This window comes from Oryx dammah, unplaced genomic scaffold (assembly GCF_014754425.2).
Source record: "Oryx dammah isolate SB20612 unplaced genomic scaffold, SCBI_Odam_1.1 HiC_scaffold_28, whole genome shotgun sequence".
In the NCBI taxonomy this organism is placed as follows: domain Eukaryota; kingdom Metazoa; phylum Chordata; class Mammalia; order Artiodactyla; family Bovidae; genus Oryx; species Oryx dammah.
The window spans coordinates 83447324-83463570 of NW_024070212.1; positions in this window are offsets into that span (position 1 = coordinate 83447324).

A 16247-nucleotide genomic window follows, 5' to 3' on the forward strand; every position below is an offset into this window, starting at 1 on the left:
AGCAACAAGGAAAAAAAAGAAAAGCCTTGATTATTATTATAGTAATATTTAGAGACTGGCTGAGTATTCAGCTGAGATTTGAGCTTGAATTTCTGGTACCTGATACAGTTTAGGATTCTAGGGAGGAACAGGAAATGGCCTAACTCAGAGTATTCCTTTTCACTTCTTGAGTCCATTTATTTTATGGGTCTGACCATATGCCAAAGCCATTTGGAGTCTTGGAGAGTTTAAATAGCAATGTCCAATTAATAAGGCATAAAACCCTGCAGCTTCCTCACCCCCATGCGTTTAGCCAGCCCCTCTCTGATCTGACCATCTAATGGATAGGAGACACTTGCAGGCCTGTGTCTCTGCATCCAGGCCAAGGATGGAAGCAGTCAGCGTGGTCTCCAGCATGGGTTTGTGTGTTTGGAACCATTTAAGCAGTCACGTCAAGACGAATTACAATTCCTCATGAACATGGTGTCTATGATTGGAATAGGATGAAAGTTCTGGTAGTTTTATTTCTTTCTGAGACATTTTGGAACATTTTACCAATGAATTTGTTTCCTGGCTTTTTTGGACTGCAACCTCCCCACATATTATTTTAATAATGAGGCATTCTGCTGAGGGATTAATGAGATAGCTTTGCAGTGTTCAAAGTGACAATTAAAGCCGTTGTTTTTTCTCAGTAATGCATTCATCTCTTTCGAAATGATTATTAACAAAAAATAGCTCATGTTTAGATTTTAGATTTCACCTCTGCTTGAACAGAGTCAAACTGGAAAGTATATAGGAAACAACTTGGTTCCAGGAATATTTGATCATATTAATGGAAGAGTCTATTAAATCTCTCCTCTTCTGTGTTTTTTTAGATTGGTTTTATGTTATTGCAGGTACTCACTACCCAATTTAGAAAGGATAAAAAACTTTTTTTGGCTGAAGCTTTTAGTTTTGGGGAAGGGGGATGCAGAGAGGATCTTCAATCTCTTCCCTCCATAATTTGTAGATTACACACACCCTTCTGCTTTTTAATAAATAGTTCCTCGTTAGAGGGCACAACAGAATAAAATAATCATCCTCTATTATCCTTGGGAAGCAGGGCCAAGTTTCCCCCCAAAGACATTATCATATCAAACAACCACTTTAAACGCAATGCGGAATACAGGCTTTATGGGAAAGCTTTGGATTTCTTCCGCCTGCCAAAGGAGTTCTAAAAGATGAGTCCTTTTGTTATGGATGGCTCTGGAGTTTCTCTAATAGGTGTACCAGATGAAAGATGACTAAAGACATCCCAGATGGGAGAGTTGGCTAACAGCAGCACCATAAATACCTGATGGATATACAAGCCTCTTGGCATGAAATATAGTCTTTGCTCTGATTTACACTTTTAGGGAATATTTTTAAAAATGCCATATTTGCTGGTGGGGGGTATTCATAAAAAGTGTTTTAGATTTGTGGGAAGATGGGAAGAGACCCTCTATTCCTTGACACATACATTATTGTTTTTCCTCTCCAGAATCCTTTCTTTGTCTCTAAGGACATCTTTGCTTTTCTGAACAAGTTTTTCTGTTTGTTGGTTGATTGCTTTTTTGTTTTGTCAGAGTGGGCAAGCTCTGTTCTTCTAGATTGATTCTCAGGAGTTTGCTGAAATAAAAAGCTGTGATGTTATGGAAATAGAATTCATGTTTGAGTCCAGATATAAGATTCTTTTTGTGTGTGTAATATATATATACATATATATATTCTTTTTGTATAACTCTGTGCTTACTTTTGTCCCACTGTTGGCTACAGTGCTGTGTCTGGTGCTTTGTGAGCTCTTGATAAATATTTATTGTTTACCTGAGCCTCAATTTTCCCATCTGCAAAATGGGAGCTAGCAATATCTATACCACAAGGATTCACCCCATATTTAACAAGAGCCTCTGTATGTCATATTCTTTGCTCAGCACTTGGTTAAAGAAACCTACTTGTACAAGAACAGGATGGAAAGGAAATGAATAAAAAACACCACCATGTAAGAAGGTCATAACATAATAAAATCAAACAAATCTGCATTCAAATCCCAACTCAGCCACTTGCTAGCTTAGTTCAGTTCAGTTCAGTTCAGTCACTCAGTCATGTCCGACTCTTTGTGACCCCAAGAATCGCAGCACGCCAAGCCTCCCTGTCCATCACCAACTCCCGGAGTTCACTCAGACTCACGTCCATCGAGTCAGTGATGCCATCCAGCCATCTCATCCTCTGTCATTCCCTTTTCCTCCTGCCCCCAATCCCTCCCAGCATCAGAGTCTTTTCCAATGAGTCAACTCTTCACATGAGGTGGCCAAAGTACTGGAGCTTCAGCTTTAGCATCATTCCTTCCGAAGAACACCCAGGGCTTATCTCCTTTAGAATGGACTGGTTGGTCCTCCTTGCAGTCCAAGGGACTCTTAAGAGTCTTCTCCAACACCACAGTTCAAAAGCATCGATTCTTCGGGGCTCAGCCTTCTTCACAGTCCAACTCTCACATCCATACATGACTACTGGAAAAACCATAGCCTTGACTAGATGGACCTTAGTCGGCAAAGTAATGTCTCTGCTTTTGAATATGCTATCTAGGTTGGTCATAACTTTCCTTCCAAGGAGTAAGCATCTTTTAACTTCATGGCTGCAGTCACCATCTGCAGTGATTTTGGAGCCCAAAAAAATAGTCACACTGTTTCCACTGTTGCCCCATCCATTTCCCATGAAGTGATGGGACCGGATGCCATGATCTTCATTTTCTGAATGTTGAGCTTTAAGCCAACTTTTTCACTCTCCTCTTTCACTTTCATCAAGAGGCTTTTTAGTTCCTCTTCACTTTCTGCCATAAGGGTGGTACTTTGAGAAAATTACTTAGCCCACCTTGGCTTCCAATCATCAGTTTGTAAAATGGAATATTAATAGTTCCTACCTCAAAGAGTTATTGAAAAGATTAAATAAGTTGATGCATTAAAACTCTTAAGAAATTGCTGGCATATAATAAGTACTCCATAAATCTCAATCAGCAATTTGGCTGGACTTAATGAAACTGAGTACCTAGAATGGACTCTTCAAAACTTTTCCCTGTAAAACCATTGCTCAGGTGATATTTTTGTTTTAGTACACCACACTTTAAATGGATATTTGTATATACAAAAAAATAATCCCTGAGGCAATGAAAGGTTTTGAAACCATTTCATATGAAAAATGGTTGAATAGCCTATTATCTTGGTTTAAGGAGGAAGAGTCCATCACTGTCCACGTATCTGAAGAGGGATTCAAGTCCTGAGGGATTTTTAAGACCAAAACTAGAACCATCTGGTGGGGAGGTTGATACCACTTCTATTCAGACTATCACCTCCTGATATTTAAGAATTTCTGAAAGTAGAATTTTCTCTTTCATGTAGAAATTAATCTGCCAATCCAGTTAAACAAGTAGACCTACCCTTGGTCTGACATGGATCTGAATATAAGGCAGAGGACAGGACCTCCTTCCACCTTAAAAGTTCTGTGACTCTACGTGATGATTAGCATGCTAACTCTTCTAATATTGTATATGGAATGGCAAAAATCCAGAGAGATCTTGTCTCTCCAGCTATTTAGTGGTAAATGTGTGCTACAAATTCATTCTGCTAATTCCATTCCATTTATAGAAAGTCATCACTTTACTGTGTCCTTCCTCAGGTACAAGGCCAAGCCCTTCACATTTCTTCTTGATTCTGTTCTCCCCCATAGGCTCTCAATGTACCTCTTAAGCCTCTTCCTCTCAAATCTTTTGTGTCCTGCAAAAAGGAGCCAAATCTCAACCTGAAAATATGCTCTGAGATTTTCTATGTTCCTCTCTATCTAACACTTCATTTTTCATCTTTTATCTCAGTTGATAAGGTGTTCTTGCTGTCTCTGGGTACTCAACCCCCACTTACTCTTCAATCAACACCCCCTACCCAGAACTGAAACAATTCCAGCAGTTTTCTCAGAGCTTTTCTATCACCAACCCCAGCAGACATCTTTCAAACCTTTGCATACTCTCCTCTTAATTTTTAAAAATCCTTCCAAGGTTTATTTATATTCACAATCTTTTGCAAATATGTTTTCAAATAAATCAAACAGAAAAGGAAAAAAGTATATAATGGTGTATATTTGGAAATCTCTGTAATATTCGACTGTGTTTTTATCTTTTTCAAAATGTATCATTTTATCCTCCTTGTAAGACAGTTATAAACTTATCATGTGACAGTCACATGATTTCTTTAGTTAACCTCCAAATTTCCATGAGCATTCCGGGAGCTTACAGCTGGAGTAGTCCTGAGGTTCTGAATGTTAAAACTTTCTTAATAGCCACATGTTCCTTTGATGTTTGGGTTATTGAACACAAAATCACTGGACTTCCCAGGTGGTTCAGTGGTTAAGAATCCATCTTCCAATGCAAGGGAAAACACTGGTTTGATACCTCATCTGGAAAGATTCCACATGCCATGGGGCAACGAAGCCCGTGCAGTACAACTACTAAAGCCTGTGCTCTAGAGCCTGTCCTCTGCAAAAAGAGAAGTCACTGTCATGCAAAACTCATGCAGCAAAACCAGAGAGTAGCCCCTGCTTGCCACAAGTAGAGAAAGCCCATGTGCAACAACGAAGACCATGAAGCCGAAAATAAAATTAAATACACACACACACACACACACACACACACACACACATATATATATAAATATATAAAAGAATCCACCTGTCAATGCAGGGAACGTGCGTTCATCCCTGGTCTGGGAAGATTCCAGGGATGCCCTGGAGCAACTAAGCCTGTGCACCACAACTCGTGAGCCCATGCTCTAGAGCCCATGAGCTGCAACCACTGAGCCCAAGTTCCCCTAGAGCCCATACTCTGCAACTAGAAAAGCCACCACAATGAGAAGCCAGTGCACCACAACTAGAGAGTAGCCCACACTTGCTGCAACTAAAAAAAGCCCACATGCAGCAATTAAAGCCCAGCAGAGCCAAAAATAAATACTTTTTTTTTTTTAATCACTGATAATTGGTCTTCAACCTTGTCCATTTTCTGTTCCTGAAAGTGGCAGCTATTTTTTTTTTCCTCCCAATGAGCACTTCTGATTCCATTTAGCACAACTTTTTCTTTTTCACCAGATTTAGGTGAAATAACAGAACAGTTTGGGATGAATTTATTAATACTAAGGATTCTATCTAACAATTGAACAACAATAACAAAAAAGCAAACAACCAAATTAAAAATGACCTTCTCTTACTCTTATCTTTTCAGGACTGTCTCTCTCTGCCTGCCCCCACCCCTACAATTACCCATGTAGATACACTATGAGAACTGAGAGAAGAACAGATTAGCAATAGTATGGTGGCAGGAAATTTTGAAGACATATAACAGACATGATGAGTGGTTCATTTTGACTTACTTTGGGCTGAGTACAATGCTAGTGGTGGGGCCTAACAGAATTTTACAAGATCTTGAATTCCAAGATAAGAAATTGAGAAATACTTATATCTGAAACCAGAAATCTCTTCATTTTCCTTAGTAGAAAATTGTCATGGTCTTCATGATATATTAGATGACTAACTCAAGGTAGGAAAACTGCTTGGGAGGATCTAGATATTTTCTGCATCCTTCTCTGTTTCTTATCTAGTAACTTGTGTTGTTTCATTTGGGAAAATGATATTCAAAGTGAGCACTTGCTTGATTTCAGGACAGGACCTTAAGATTGCCATGATCATGATGAACTTGCCAAAGTACAGACGTGGGATACTGATGGCCCAGGAAATGGTATGTAGTGGCTTAGAGAAAGGGCGTTAAATAGTCTTGAAACACATGACAAGATTTTCAATTCTCTTTCAATCCATTCAGTGATACCAATGAGGAAAGCATCACTTTGGTGCTCTGCACCTTTAGAATCTAACACTTCACTAATCTTCATTTTTACAAAGAAAGTATGGCTTAGGCCCAGAGCCTTCTAGACCTAAGACTTTACAGCAGGAATTTAATAACACTATTTTGTTTTCATTTATTCATTTTTGTTATTACCATCTATTTAGGGCGAGTGAAACTGCTTTCCATTTATGTTGGCATTATGCATCTCCCTTTTAAAATGCATTGATCTAACTAAAATTTAAGAAGGAAGGGAGTTGATTTATAGAAAAGTGTCAGATAAAAGTATAGGGCTACGCAGTTATGGTGAAAATGCAAGAAGGGACCAGTGAATAGAATTTAGAAAACCATAATTAGGTAGAAAAATGTGGAATTCAGAGTCAGACAAGATTGGCTTAATATCCAATGCACACTGAATAATGTAAGACAATTTCACTAAAAGCCTTAGTGTCTTCATTTAGAAAAATGAAGAATATAATACCTGCTTAATAGGACTGTTGAGAGGAATTAAAAGAAGAAATATTTTTAAAGTACTGAGTACAACACAGTGCGTAAAACACACAATACTTTTCAGCCCTCTCTTCCTTTCCTTTCCCTGCTGACCACTGGGATTGGCCACTACTCCCTGCTCCTAGGGTCCTCCCTTTCACAGAATACCTGTGGGCAGGCTCTTGTGCCCAACAGCCTCTGAGTGAGTTCTCTCCTTGCCAGTTTCTCTGCTGAAAGGCTGGCATGGGCGTGTCTGTCTGGCTTCTAGGAGGTGGAAACGCCAGGTGGCAGGAACTCCCAGACAAGCTCTCCTCACAGGCATCCTCCTTCCTCTTCTTGGTCAAGGAGTACAGTCATTTGTTTCTCCTCCTCTCCCCTTTTATGTGCAAAGCAGTCAACAACCTGCCTTTCCATTGTTTCCCCTATGGAGGAGCTCATGAACCCAAACTGGTGCCATCAAAGCAGCAAGAACCAGCTGATTTCTGACTTCTTAAAGCTCCTTCACCAGATAGAAAGTCAGACCCTACTGCACCTCTTTCAAGCATGTGAAAAACACCTAGTTTCCCTTTCTGAGACACAATTTTCTTATCTGCAAGATGAGATTATTAAGGCCTTCTTTTCAGGGTCATTGTGAGCAGGTAGTGCTTAGTGTCTGGTACCTGATATATTGGCCAATCCACAGTATTAGTTCTCACCAAGTGTTACCACCTTCCTGGATAGAATAATCATGTCAGAGCTGAAAAAAAAATTGAAGGTTATTAAGTTCTTTCTCTCTTCAGAAACAAGAATCTTCTCCAGCTTTAAAACTTCCCACTCTCCAGCTGAAGGCTCCCTTCCTTGAAAGGAAGTTAGTTTCATTGTTTGATAGGTTACAGTTCTTAGTTACAAACTTCACTCAAATACTGAATTTAAATCTGCCTTCATTTAATCTGTTGTCCTTTCTGGAGCAAGACAGGATAAAACTAAGATTTAATGACTTATTCATCATTATGAATCTGTTTCCAGGTGGCTTCTAATCTTGTTATTTCTCGAACCTCTCTGTTTCCTGGGAAGGATTTTCCCATTGCCTTTGGGTTCTCAGTACTAGATAGCTTTTCTGTAACCTTCAGTTAGTCCCAGGAGACTCATTATGGTTATTCTGATGCAAAAAGAACCCTAATCCAAACTACTTGTATTATTTTGGGATTTCTATTTAGCAAACAAGAGTGATTAACAAAGTAGCATCTAAATGGGAAGTTGACATGAGTTGTCTTCAAAATCTAGAGTCACAGAAAGACAGAGGGAGGAGAGTACCCACATGGTGAGTAGGCGAACAACCACTGCACAGAACAGTGAATTCAGCACAGCATGCCCAACAGGATGAGAAAGGGCCAAAATCATACAAGGTAGGAGCAGTAGAGCCCTTCAACTTGCTAGCTAGTTCTTTGTTACATTACTGGTGAGAAGCTGGAAGCTGTCATGGAGGAATAATATATGTAGCCACACAACACATGAGTGAGGTCTCCCAGTTCTTTGATGCCTAATCTGCTCTTTCCCTGACACTACATCATCTCTTGCCTACCCACTAAATTCTCCTTCTCCTTCCTGATGACTGTCCTCAGCCTCAAAGTCACATTATACCACAATCAATGGACCCCTTTTCAACTCTAAGAGTTTGCACAGGATTAGACCTCCAGCAAGGCTCCTGAAAACTTTAATCCTCAGAACCAAAGGATATAAAATCTAGAATCTGGGAAGTAGAATTTAGATAGTCTAATACACGTTTTCATTTACAGAAGGAAAAGCAGAAAAAAGAAAAGAAAAGAAGACCTGACTTACTTTCTCAATATTACACCCCTTGTTGCTGACAGAGTTGGAATGTAAGTAATAACAATAACTAAGTTTATTGAATGGTTATTATCTGTCAGATAGAGTGTTATGATACTTACAAGCATTGCTTTATTTATTGCTCTCAACAACGTCACAGTTTTGCCTGCATTTTTCAGATGAGGAAGCCAAAGCAGGTAGCATTAACCTATCTCCTGAGAGACATGCAGTTAGTTATGTACAAGACATTGGGGATACAGAGGTGACTAAAACCCACTAACATCCACTCAGAGTACACAGTTTGGTCATAAAGATATAAACAAAAACAAGTGAGGCTTGGGCACTGTGATGAGTGCAACAGTGAGAAATAAGGATAGAGGCTGCTCAGAAAACAAAGTAACCAATTTCCCTCTTGCTGACTTTACATTCAAATTTGAATCCCATTACTCATTCCTAGCATTAGAATAAAGGCATTTTCCATGGATAAGAACTGATTTTTAAATAAGATCCTCATAATGTTTTATGAAATAAACTATCATGTATTTAAACAGAAAGTAGTATTAGTTGCTCAGTTGTGTCCAACTCTTTGCAACCCCATGGGTTGTAGCCTGCCACGATCCTCTCTCCATGGAATTCTCCAGGCAAGAATATTGGAGTGGGTAGCCATTCCCTTCCCCAGGGGATCTTCCTGAGACAGAGGATCAAATCTAGGTCTGCTGCATTGCAGGAACATTCCTTACTACAGGAGCCAGAATGGGGAGATTTATATAAAATTGCCTTATACTATTCAGAGGTTAAAGCGTCTGCCTCCAATGCGGGAGACCCGGGTTTGATCCCTGGGTCAGGGAAGATCCCCTGGAGAAGGCAATGGCACCCCACTCCAGTATTCTTGCCTGGAAAATCCCATGGATGGAGAAGCCTGGTAGGCTACAGTCCATGGGGTCACAAAGAGTCGGACACGACTGAGTGACTTCACTTTCACTTTCACTTTCATTCTCTTTTATAAATATCTCTTCAAAAAAATCTTTGAATATTAAATGTTTTCCCCCTTTTCCTTTGACCATAAAATTTAACTAGTGGCTCAATATGTTTCAGTTTCCCCAAAACCACTTCCCTCATTTTTACATACAAGCAGTGAAGCCCATGTCCAAAAGCACTGAACTGTTTGACTATGTTAAAATAATTAATAAGTCGTTGATCTGACCCCGGAACACAGGTTCATATGGTTTCCGAAGAGATGCCTGAAGGCTGTAAGAGAAAAATATTCTTCTAGGTTAGGGTTTTTCAACCTATTGATGATACTATTGATATTTGGGCCAGATAATTCTTTCTTGTGGAAGAGGTTCCTGTGATTGTAGGATGTTTAACAGCATCCTTTGTCTCTACCGGCTCGGATGGTAAAGCGTCTGTCTGCAATGCAGGAGACCTGGGTTCGATCCCTGGGTTGGGAAGATCCCCTGGAAAAAGAAATGCCAGCCCACTCCAGTATTCTTGCCTGGAAAATCCCATGGACCGTGGAGCCTGGTAGGTTACTGTCCACGGGGTTGCAAAGAGTCGGACACGACTGAGGGACTTCACTTCTTTCTTTCACTTTCACTTTGTCTCTACAAGATAAATGCCAATGACACTTTCACACATATACCAGTTACAAAAAGCAAAACTATCTGCAGACAAATGTTCCTGGGAGGGGGCTGGCAAAATTGCACTCAGTTGAGACCACTACCCTAAGATCCTCATTGACAGCAGTGACAGTAAGAAGAACGTTTTCAGTATTGAATAGACTTTGATTCACAACTATATGTGGCCAAATGAATCAAGTGTAACCTACTTAGTAAGCCTCAGCAAATTCATGATAAGATACTTAAAGAGTTCTGAAGTAGGTTATCCCTCCACCCCAAAAAGAAGAAATATATTATTCTGAGAGGCTTTTAGGATTCTTGCTGGTGTCCAACAGAATGTATGATCCATACAGAACAAAAAATGAAGGGAAAGAACATAGAAACAGACATCAACTCCACAGCTATAAGGACTTCCAAGCTGCTAACCTCCTAGGAGTTCTCTGAAAAAACAAACCATATAGAGAGCTTGTTACCTGGCACTTGTGTTTATGAGTCCTTGGGTAGTCATACAGAATCTTGGGAAGATCTGGCAGTCAATAAGAAACATGGTAAAGAAATACCTTTCAGCTAATGCATAGTTATCTAGTTTCTTAGATCAGAAAATTAAGGGCGTCAAAATATTGTAACAAGTCTACATATGTGGCCACTGATTGCATCCCTTACCATTCTGATTTCCAAAGACCATGGCTAAAGGGTGCTACTAGATCTCTCCACTCATTCATCATAAAGTAAGCAGAATTTGGCATAATGTAAGTTTCACTTGAATTGGTGTCATATAAGTATTTTAAAAAAGCCATAACTGGGTAGAAAGGTGGCCTAGCAGTTTTCAAGATAAACCACCACCCAATGCATACAGTCAAGGGTTTTACTAAAGGAGGATTGAGCCACTCCTCTTCCTCATGCATCTCTACATCCTGTGTCTTTAGTTTGATGACTTAAATGCCTGACCAATAACACAGACTCTTAAATGTAGCAGAGAGGAAAGTGGCTCCAGTAGTTACTAGCTGAGAGCTTACAGGCAGCTTTCTTTACTTCTCTGAGTCACAGTTTAATTAATTGAATATACATTCCCAGATCTGGGGGAATTCAACAAGATATTCTGTAACTCATCTTGCATAGCATCTACTACATTAAAACCAATAAATGTTGATTCTGTTTCCCTTTATTACTCTTCAATAGTCAGACTGTGGGCTAGCAAACATTCTTATCTTGAAGGTGATTTTGCTAAATAAACTCTTCAATTAAAATCCAGGATAGAGTTGGATTAACCTCCATAAGGAAAAGGAACACATCTCTTTTTCTGCTATATGAATGATACCTTAGTACACGGCATATATTAAGTGTTCAATAAATCTTTGCTGGAGGAGTAGAATATACAAAAAAATTAATTGATCAGACAATAAAGTTTTACTATTAAGAAAGAAAAAAGTAGCATTCTTTAGCACCTACCCTGTGCTAATCATATTTTGATATACACTGTCTAGCCATTCATTTAATTTTCTCAAATTTTAGTCCTATTTTTGGAAGATGAAACCATGGCTTAAGTAACTTGGCTAAGGTCACATTATTACTAAGTGGGTTTGGCTGAACTTCAAAGTCTTAACCCCTAGTACAGAATGTGAACTTATTTGGAAATAGAGTCATTGGAGATGTAATTAGTTAAGATAAAGTCACACAGCAGTAGGGTGGGACCTTAAGCCAATGTGACTGATGTCCTTATAAGAAGAGAGGAAATTCATGCAGGAAGAATATGGCCATGTGATGATAAATGCAGAGACTGGAATATCTATGATCCCAGGATTGCCAAGGATGGCTGACAAATCCTTGGAACTGAAGCTTGGAAGTCTTCAGGATACTAGACTGCTCAAAACTCTGTTCTGAGTATGCTGTACACATGATTTGTATCTTGAATTGGCATTTTTAAAAAGTGGACTTTTATTTACCTTGATATAGTAATAGTGCCTGCCACCATCATTGGACACACGTGGTGATCAATGCCAAGTTACACAGGAGCTACTCTCTGGCATGTCTTCATTGGCATCATAAAATGTGGCCAAGAAGACAGGCTCTCAGAGTAAGAAATCCATGTTAGTGACAGGAAATTGGGGTTGGGAGTACTTTTGTCACCAGTACCAGTTATTTAGCATACAGCTCTCCAGTGAGACTTGTCTGTGTTTTTTGGGCAAGATGATACACTTCGTTTTATCTGCTAAATGCCACTGGGCATAGAATAACCTCTGGAGAAGCCACCTATTGCATACGCTATTAAATGTTGCAAAATGTAGTGCGTGTGCATGCTAAGTCACTTCTGTCATGTCCAACTCACTGAGACCCTATGTACTGTGCCCACCAGGCTCGTCTGTCCATGGGATTCTCCAGGCAAGAATACTGGTGTGGGCTGCTGTGCCCTCCTTCAGGGGATCTCCCCAACCCACAGATCAAACCCAAGTCTCCTGTGTACCCTGCATTGGCAGGCAGGTTCTTTAACACTAGCACCCCCTGAGTAGCTAAAATTGAATGCCACTTTCTCAGAGGTGAATTAATCAACAACCTGATCAAATTCAAAGCTTTTTGATGCATAAAACTTTGTAAATGGAACTAGTCCATCAGTAGGCAAAGTATATTGAAAACCTGTCTAGATATTTTTAGGGGGTGCATGTTATCCTGAGTGCTTTATTTGCTCCTCAAATTAACAATCTCTGTAGAGGTACACAAAGACCACTCAAATGAGAACAGTGCAGTTCATTTCATTCGCTCAGTCGTGTCCCACTCTTTGCGACCCCATGGACTGCAGCACATCCAGGTCTCCCTGTCCATCACCAACTCCTGGAGTGTACTCAAACACATGTCTACTGAGTCGGTGATACCATCCAACCATCTCATTCTCTATCATCCCCTTCTCCTCCTGCCTTCAATCTTTCCCAATATCAGGGTCTTTTCAAATGCGTCAGTTCTTCCCATCAGGTGGCCAAAGTATTGGAGTTCCAGCTTCAGCATCAGTCCTTCCAATGAACATTCAAGACTGATTTTCTTTAGGATGGACTGGTTGGATCATTTTGCAGTCCAAGGGACTCTCAAGAGTCTTCAACACCACAGTTCAAAACCATCTATTCTTCAGTGCTCAGCTTTCGTTATAGTCAAACTCTCACATCCATACATGACCAATGGAAAAACCATAGACTTGACTAGAATGACCTTTGCTGGCAAAGTAATGTCTCTTCTGTCTAGGTGGGTCACAACTCCTTGTCAAGGAGTAAGTGTCTTTTAATTTCATGGCTGCAGTCACCATCTGCAGTGATTTTGGAGCCAACAAAATAAAGTCTCTTCCTGTTTCCACTGTTTCCCCATCTATTTGCCATGAAATAATGGGACCAGATGCCATAATCTTAGTTTTCTGAATATTGAGCTTTAAGCCAACTTTTTCACTCTCCTCTTTCACTTTCATCTATAGGCTTTTTAGTTCTTCTTTGCTTTCTGCCATAAGGGTGGTATCATCTGCATATCTGAGGTTATTTGATTCCAGCTTCTGCTTCATCCAGCCCAGCATTTCTCATAATGTACTCGGCATAGAGGTTAAATAAGCAGGGTGGCAATATACAGCCTTGACGTACTCCTTGCCCTATTTGGAACCAGTCTGTTGTTCCATGTCCAGTTCTAACTGTTGCTTCCTGACCTGCATACAGATTTCTCAAGAGGCAGGTCAGGTGGTCTGGTATTCCCACCTGTTTCAGAACTTTTCACAGTTTTTGGTGATCCATGCAGCCAAAGGCTTTGGCATAGTCAATAAAGCAGAAGTAGATGTTTTTCTGTGACTATCTTGCTTTTTTGATGATCCAATGGATGTTGGCAATTTGATCTCTGGTTCCTCTGCCCTTTCTGAAACCAATTTGAACATCTGGAAGTTCATAGTTCGTGTACTATTGAAGCCTGGCTTAGAGAATTTTGAGCGTTACTTTATTAGCATGTGAGATGAGTATAATTGTGTGGTAGTCTGAGCCTTCTTTGGTATTGCCTTTCTTTGGGATTGGAATGAAAACTGACCTTTTCCAGTCCTGTAGCCACTGCTGAGTTTTCCAAATTTGCTGGCATATTGAGTGCAGCACTTTCACAGCATCATCTTTCAGGATTTGAAATAGCTCAACCGGAATTCTGTCACCTCCACTAGCATTGTTCATAGTGAAGCTTCCTAAGGCCTACTGGACTTCACATTCCAGGATGTCTGGCTCTAGGTGAATGATCATACCATCATGATTATCTGGGTCATGAAAATGTTTTTTGTAGAGTTCTTTTGTGTATTCTTGCTACCTCTTCTTAATATCTTCTGCTTCTATTATGTCCATACCATTTCTGTCCTTTATTGTGCCCATCTGTGCATGAAATGTTCCCTTGGTATTTTTAATTTTCTTGAAGTGATCTCTAGTCTTTCCCATTCTATTGTTTCCCTCTATTTCTTTGCACTTATCACTGAGGAAGTCTTTCTCTCTCCTTGCTATTCTTTGGAACTCTGCATTCAAATGGGTATATCTTTCTTTTCTCCTTTACCTTTTGTTTCTCTTCCTTTCACAGCTCTTTGTAAGGCCTCCTCACATAGCTATTTTGCTTTTTTGCATATATTTTTCTTGAGGATGGTCTTGATCACTTTCTCCTGTACAATGTCACAAACCTCCATCCATAGTTTATCAGGCACTCTGTCTATGAGATCTAATCCCTTGAATCTATTCTCACTTCTACTGTATAATTGTAAGGGATTTGACTTAGGTCATACCTGAATGGTCTAGTAGTTTTCCCTACATTATTCAATTAAAGTCTGAATTTGGCAATAAGGAATTCATGATCTGAGCCACAGTCAGCTCCTGGTCTTGTTTTTGCTGACTGTATAGAGCTTCTCTATCTTTGGCTGCAAAGAATATAATCAATCAGATTCTGGTATTAACCATCTGGTGATGTCCATGCAGTCTTCTCTTGTGTTGTTGGAAGAGGGTGTTTGCTATGACCAGTGCTTTCTCTTGGCAAAACTCTATTAGCTTTTGCCATGCTTCATTCTGTATTCCAAGGCCAAATTTGCTTGTTAGGAGAACAAACACTGCTTATTGACAGCAAGAGAGGCTGCCACTGCCATAGCTTGTATTTGGAAAAGACCAAAACCAAAGGTAGGCAAAAAAGTTAAAAAGCTTTATGGTGGCAAAGGGGGAAGGTCCATCCTGATGGGAGGTTGTGGGAGTAGGGAAGCTGGAGGCAAACTAATGAGGAGATGGGCATCCTATGAATTGCTAAGCAGGAGCATATTGGGGTTTTCCCCATTGGTCCTAAGTGGGAGTTGTGGGCAAAAATGGCATGCTCTCATTTTAGTTCTGACTACTTGGAGCCAACTGCTGCAAAGGTGTAGTTTGTCTTTCTGAACTGAACCCCTCCTTTGTCGTCTTCAGTCAACTCCACACAAAACACAATGCCCCAGAGCAGATACATTAGCTTCTGGCAGGAACCCTGGGGACCCAGTTCCACGTCTGCTGTGGTCCACAGCTGCACTAACCAAATGCACCTTTCATTGAACATCCTCAGACAGTTGTTCTTCCTGGCAGCTTTGAGGTGTCTAGAGTTTATCCCAAAAGACCATGGCTGCCTGTTCCTTGTGCCTTTCCCCTGAAGATCAGCCTCAGGACACTGCCTTCTCTTTCTGGCCCAGCCTAAAGCCAGCACAAAACCTGCTCTTCTTATTCTGAGGCTATGAATCCATCCAAGATATTTTGCATGGTAGGATACTTCCATGAGGTGAATCCCAGTTACCCGGGGAAACTACAAGACTTGGGGAACTTTCTAACACTTGACTTAAGGCATGGGAGTGAGCTAAGCCAGACCTTGTCATGTTAGGAGGTTGGAGGGAGGAGCTTGTTAAAGCTGGAGGACCACAGCTCTGAGAAGAAAGGCTGAATTCCCAGATACATACATTCTTGGAGAATAGAACTCCCCCAGTGAGGAAAAAGAATCTGAAGTGGAAAGGAGGCAAGGATAGGTGGACTTCCAGGATGGTTCTTTTGGAGGCAAATGTGATCTCAACCACTCAAGTGAGATGACAATGCCCAGGCCCTCCGAAAGCTGGAAGCTTGCTCTGGCTCTAGGCCAGGATGTACTCTGGACAGTTTGGAAATAAGAAAGCCCCTGGAGGTTAGCTATACTGCTTACCCATGTCTCCTGGATCTTGCTATTGGGTGGGCAGACAGCAGCCTGCTTGATTTTCCTGGCGCCAAGTTTTTGTTCCAAAGGGCTGGTGAGGCAGAGTGGAAGCCGCCTCTGTCTCCAACCTGGCAGATGGGTTGGAGGGCCAAGAGCAGGGCCTTCTGCTATGCTGACATCTGAGCCTAAACTTGAAAAGGTCAAAAGCTCAAGAGACTGACTTGTGTCTCAGGACTCTTCTAAGGGAAACAGGGATTTAGTCCTCAGCCACAACAGAGACAGAGTGCAACTGG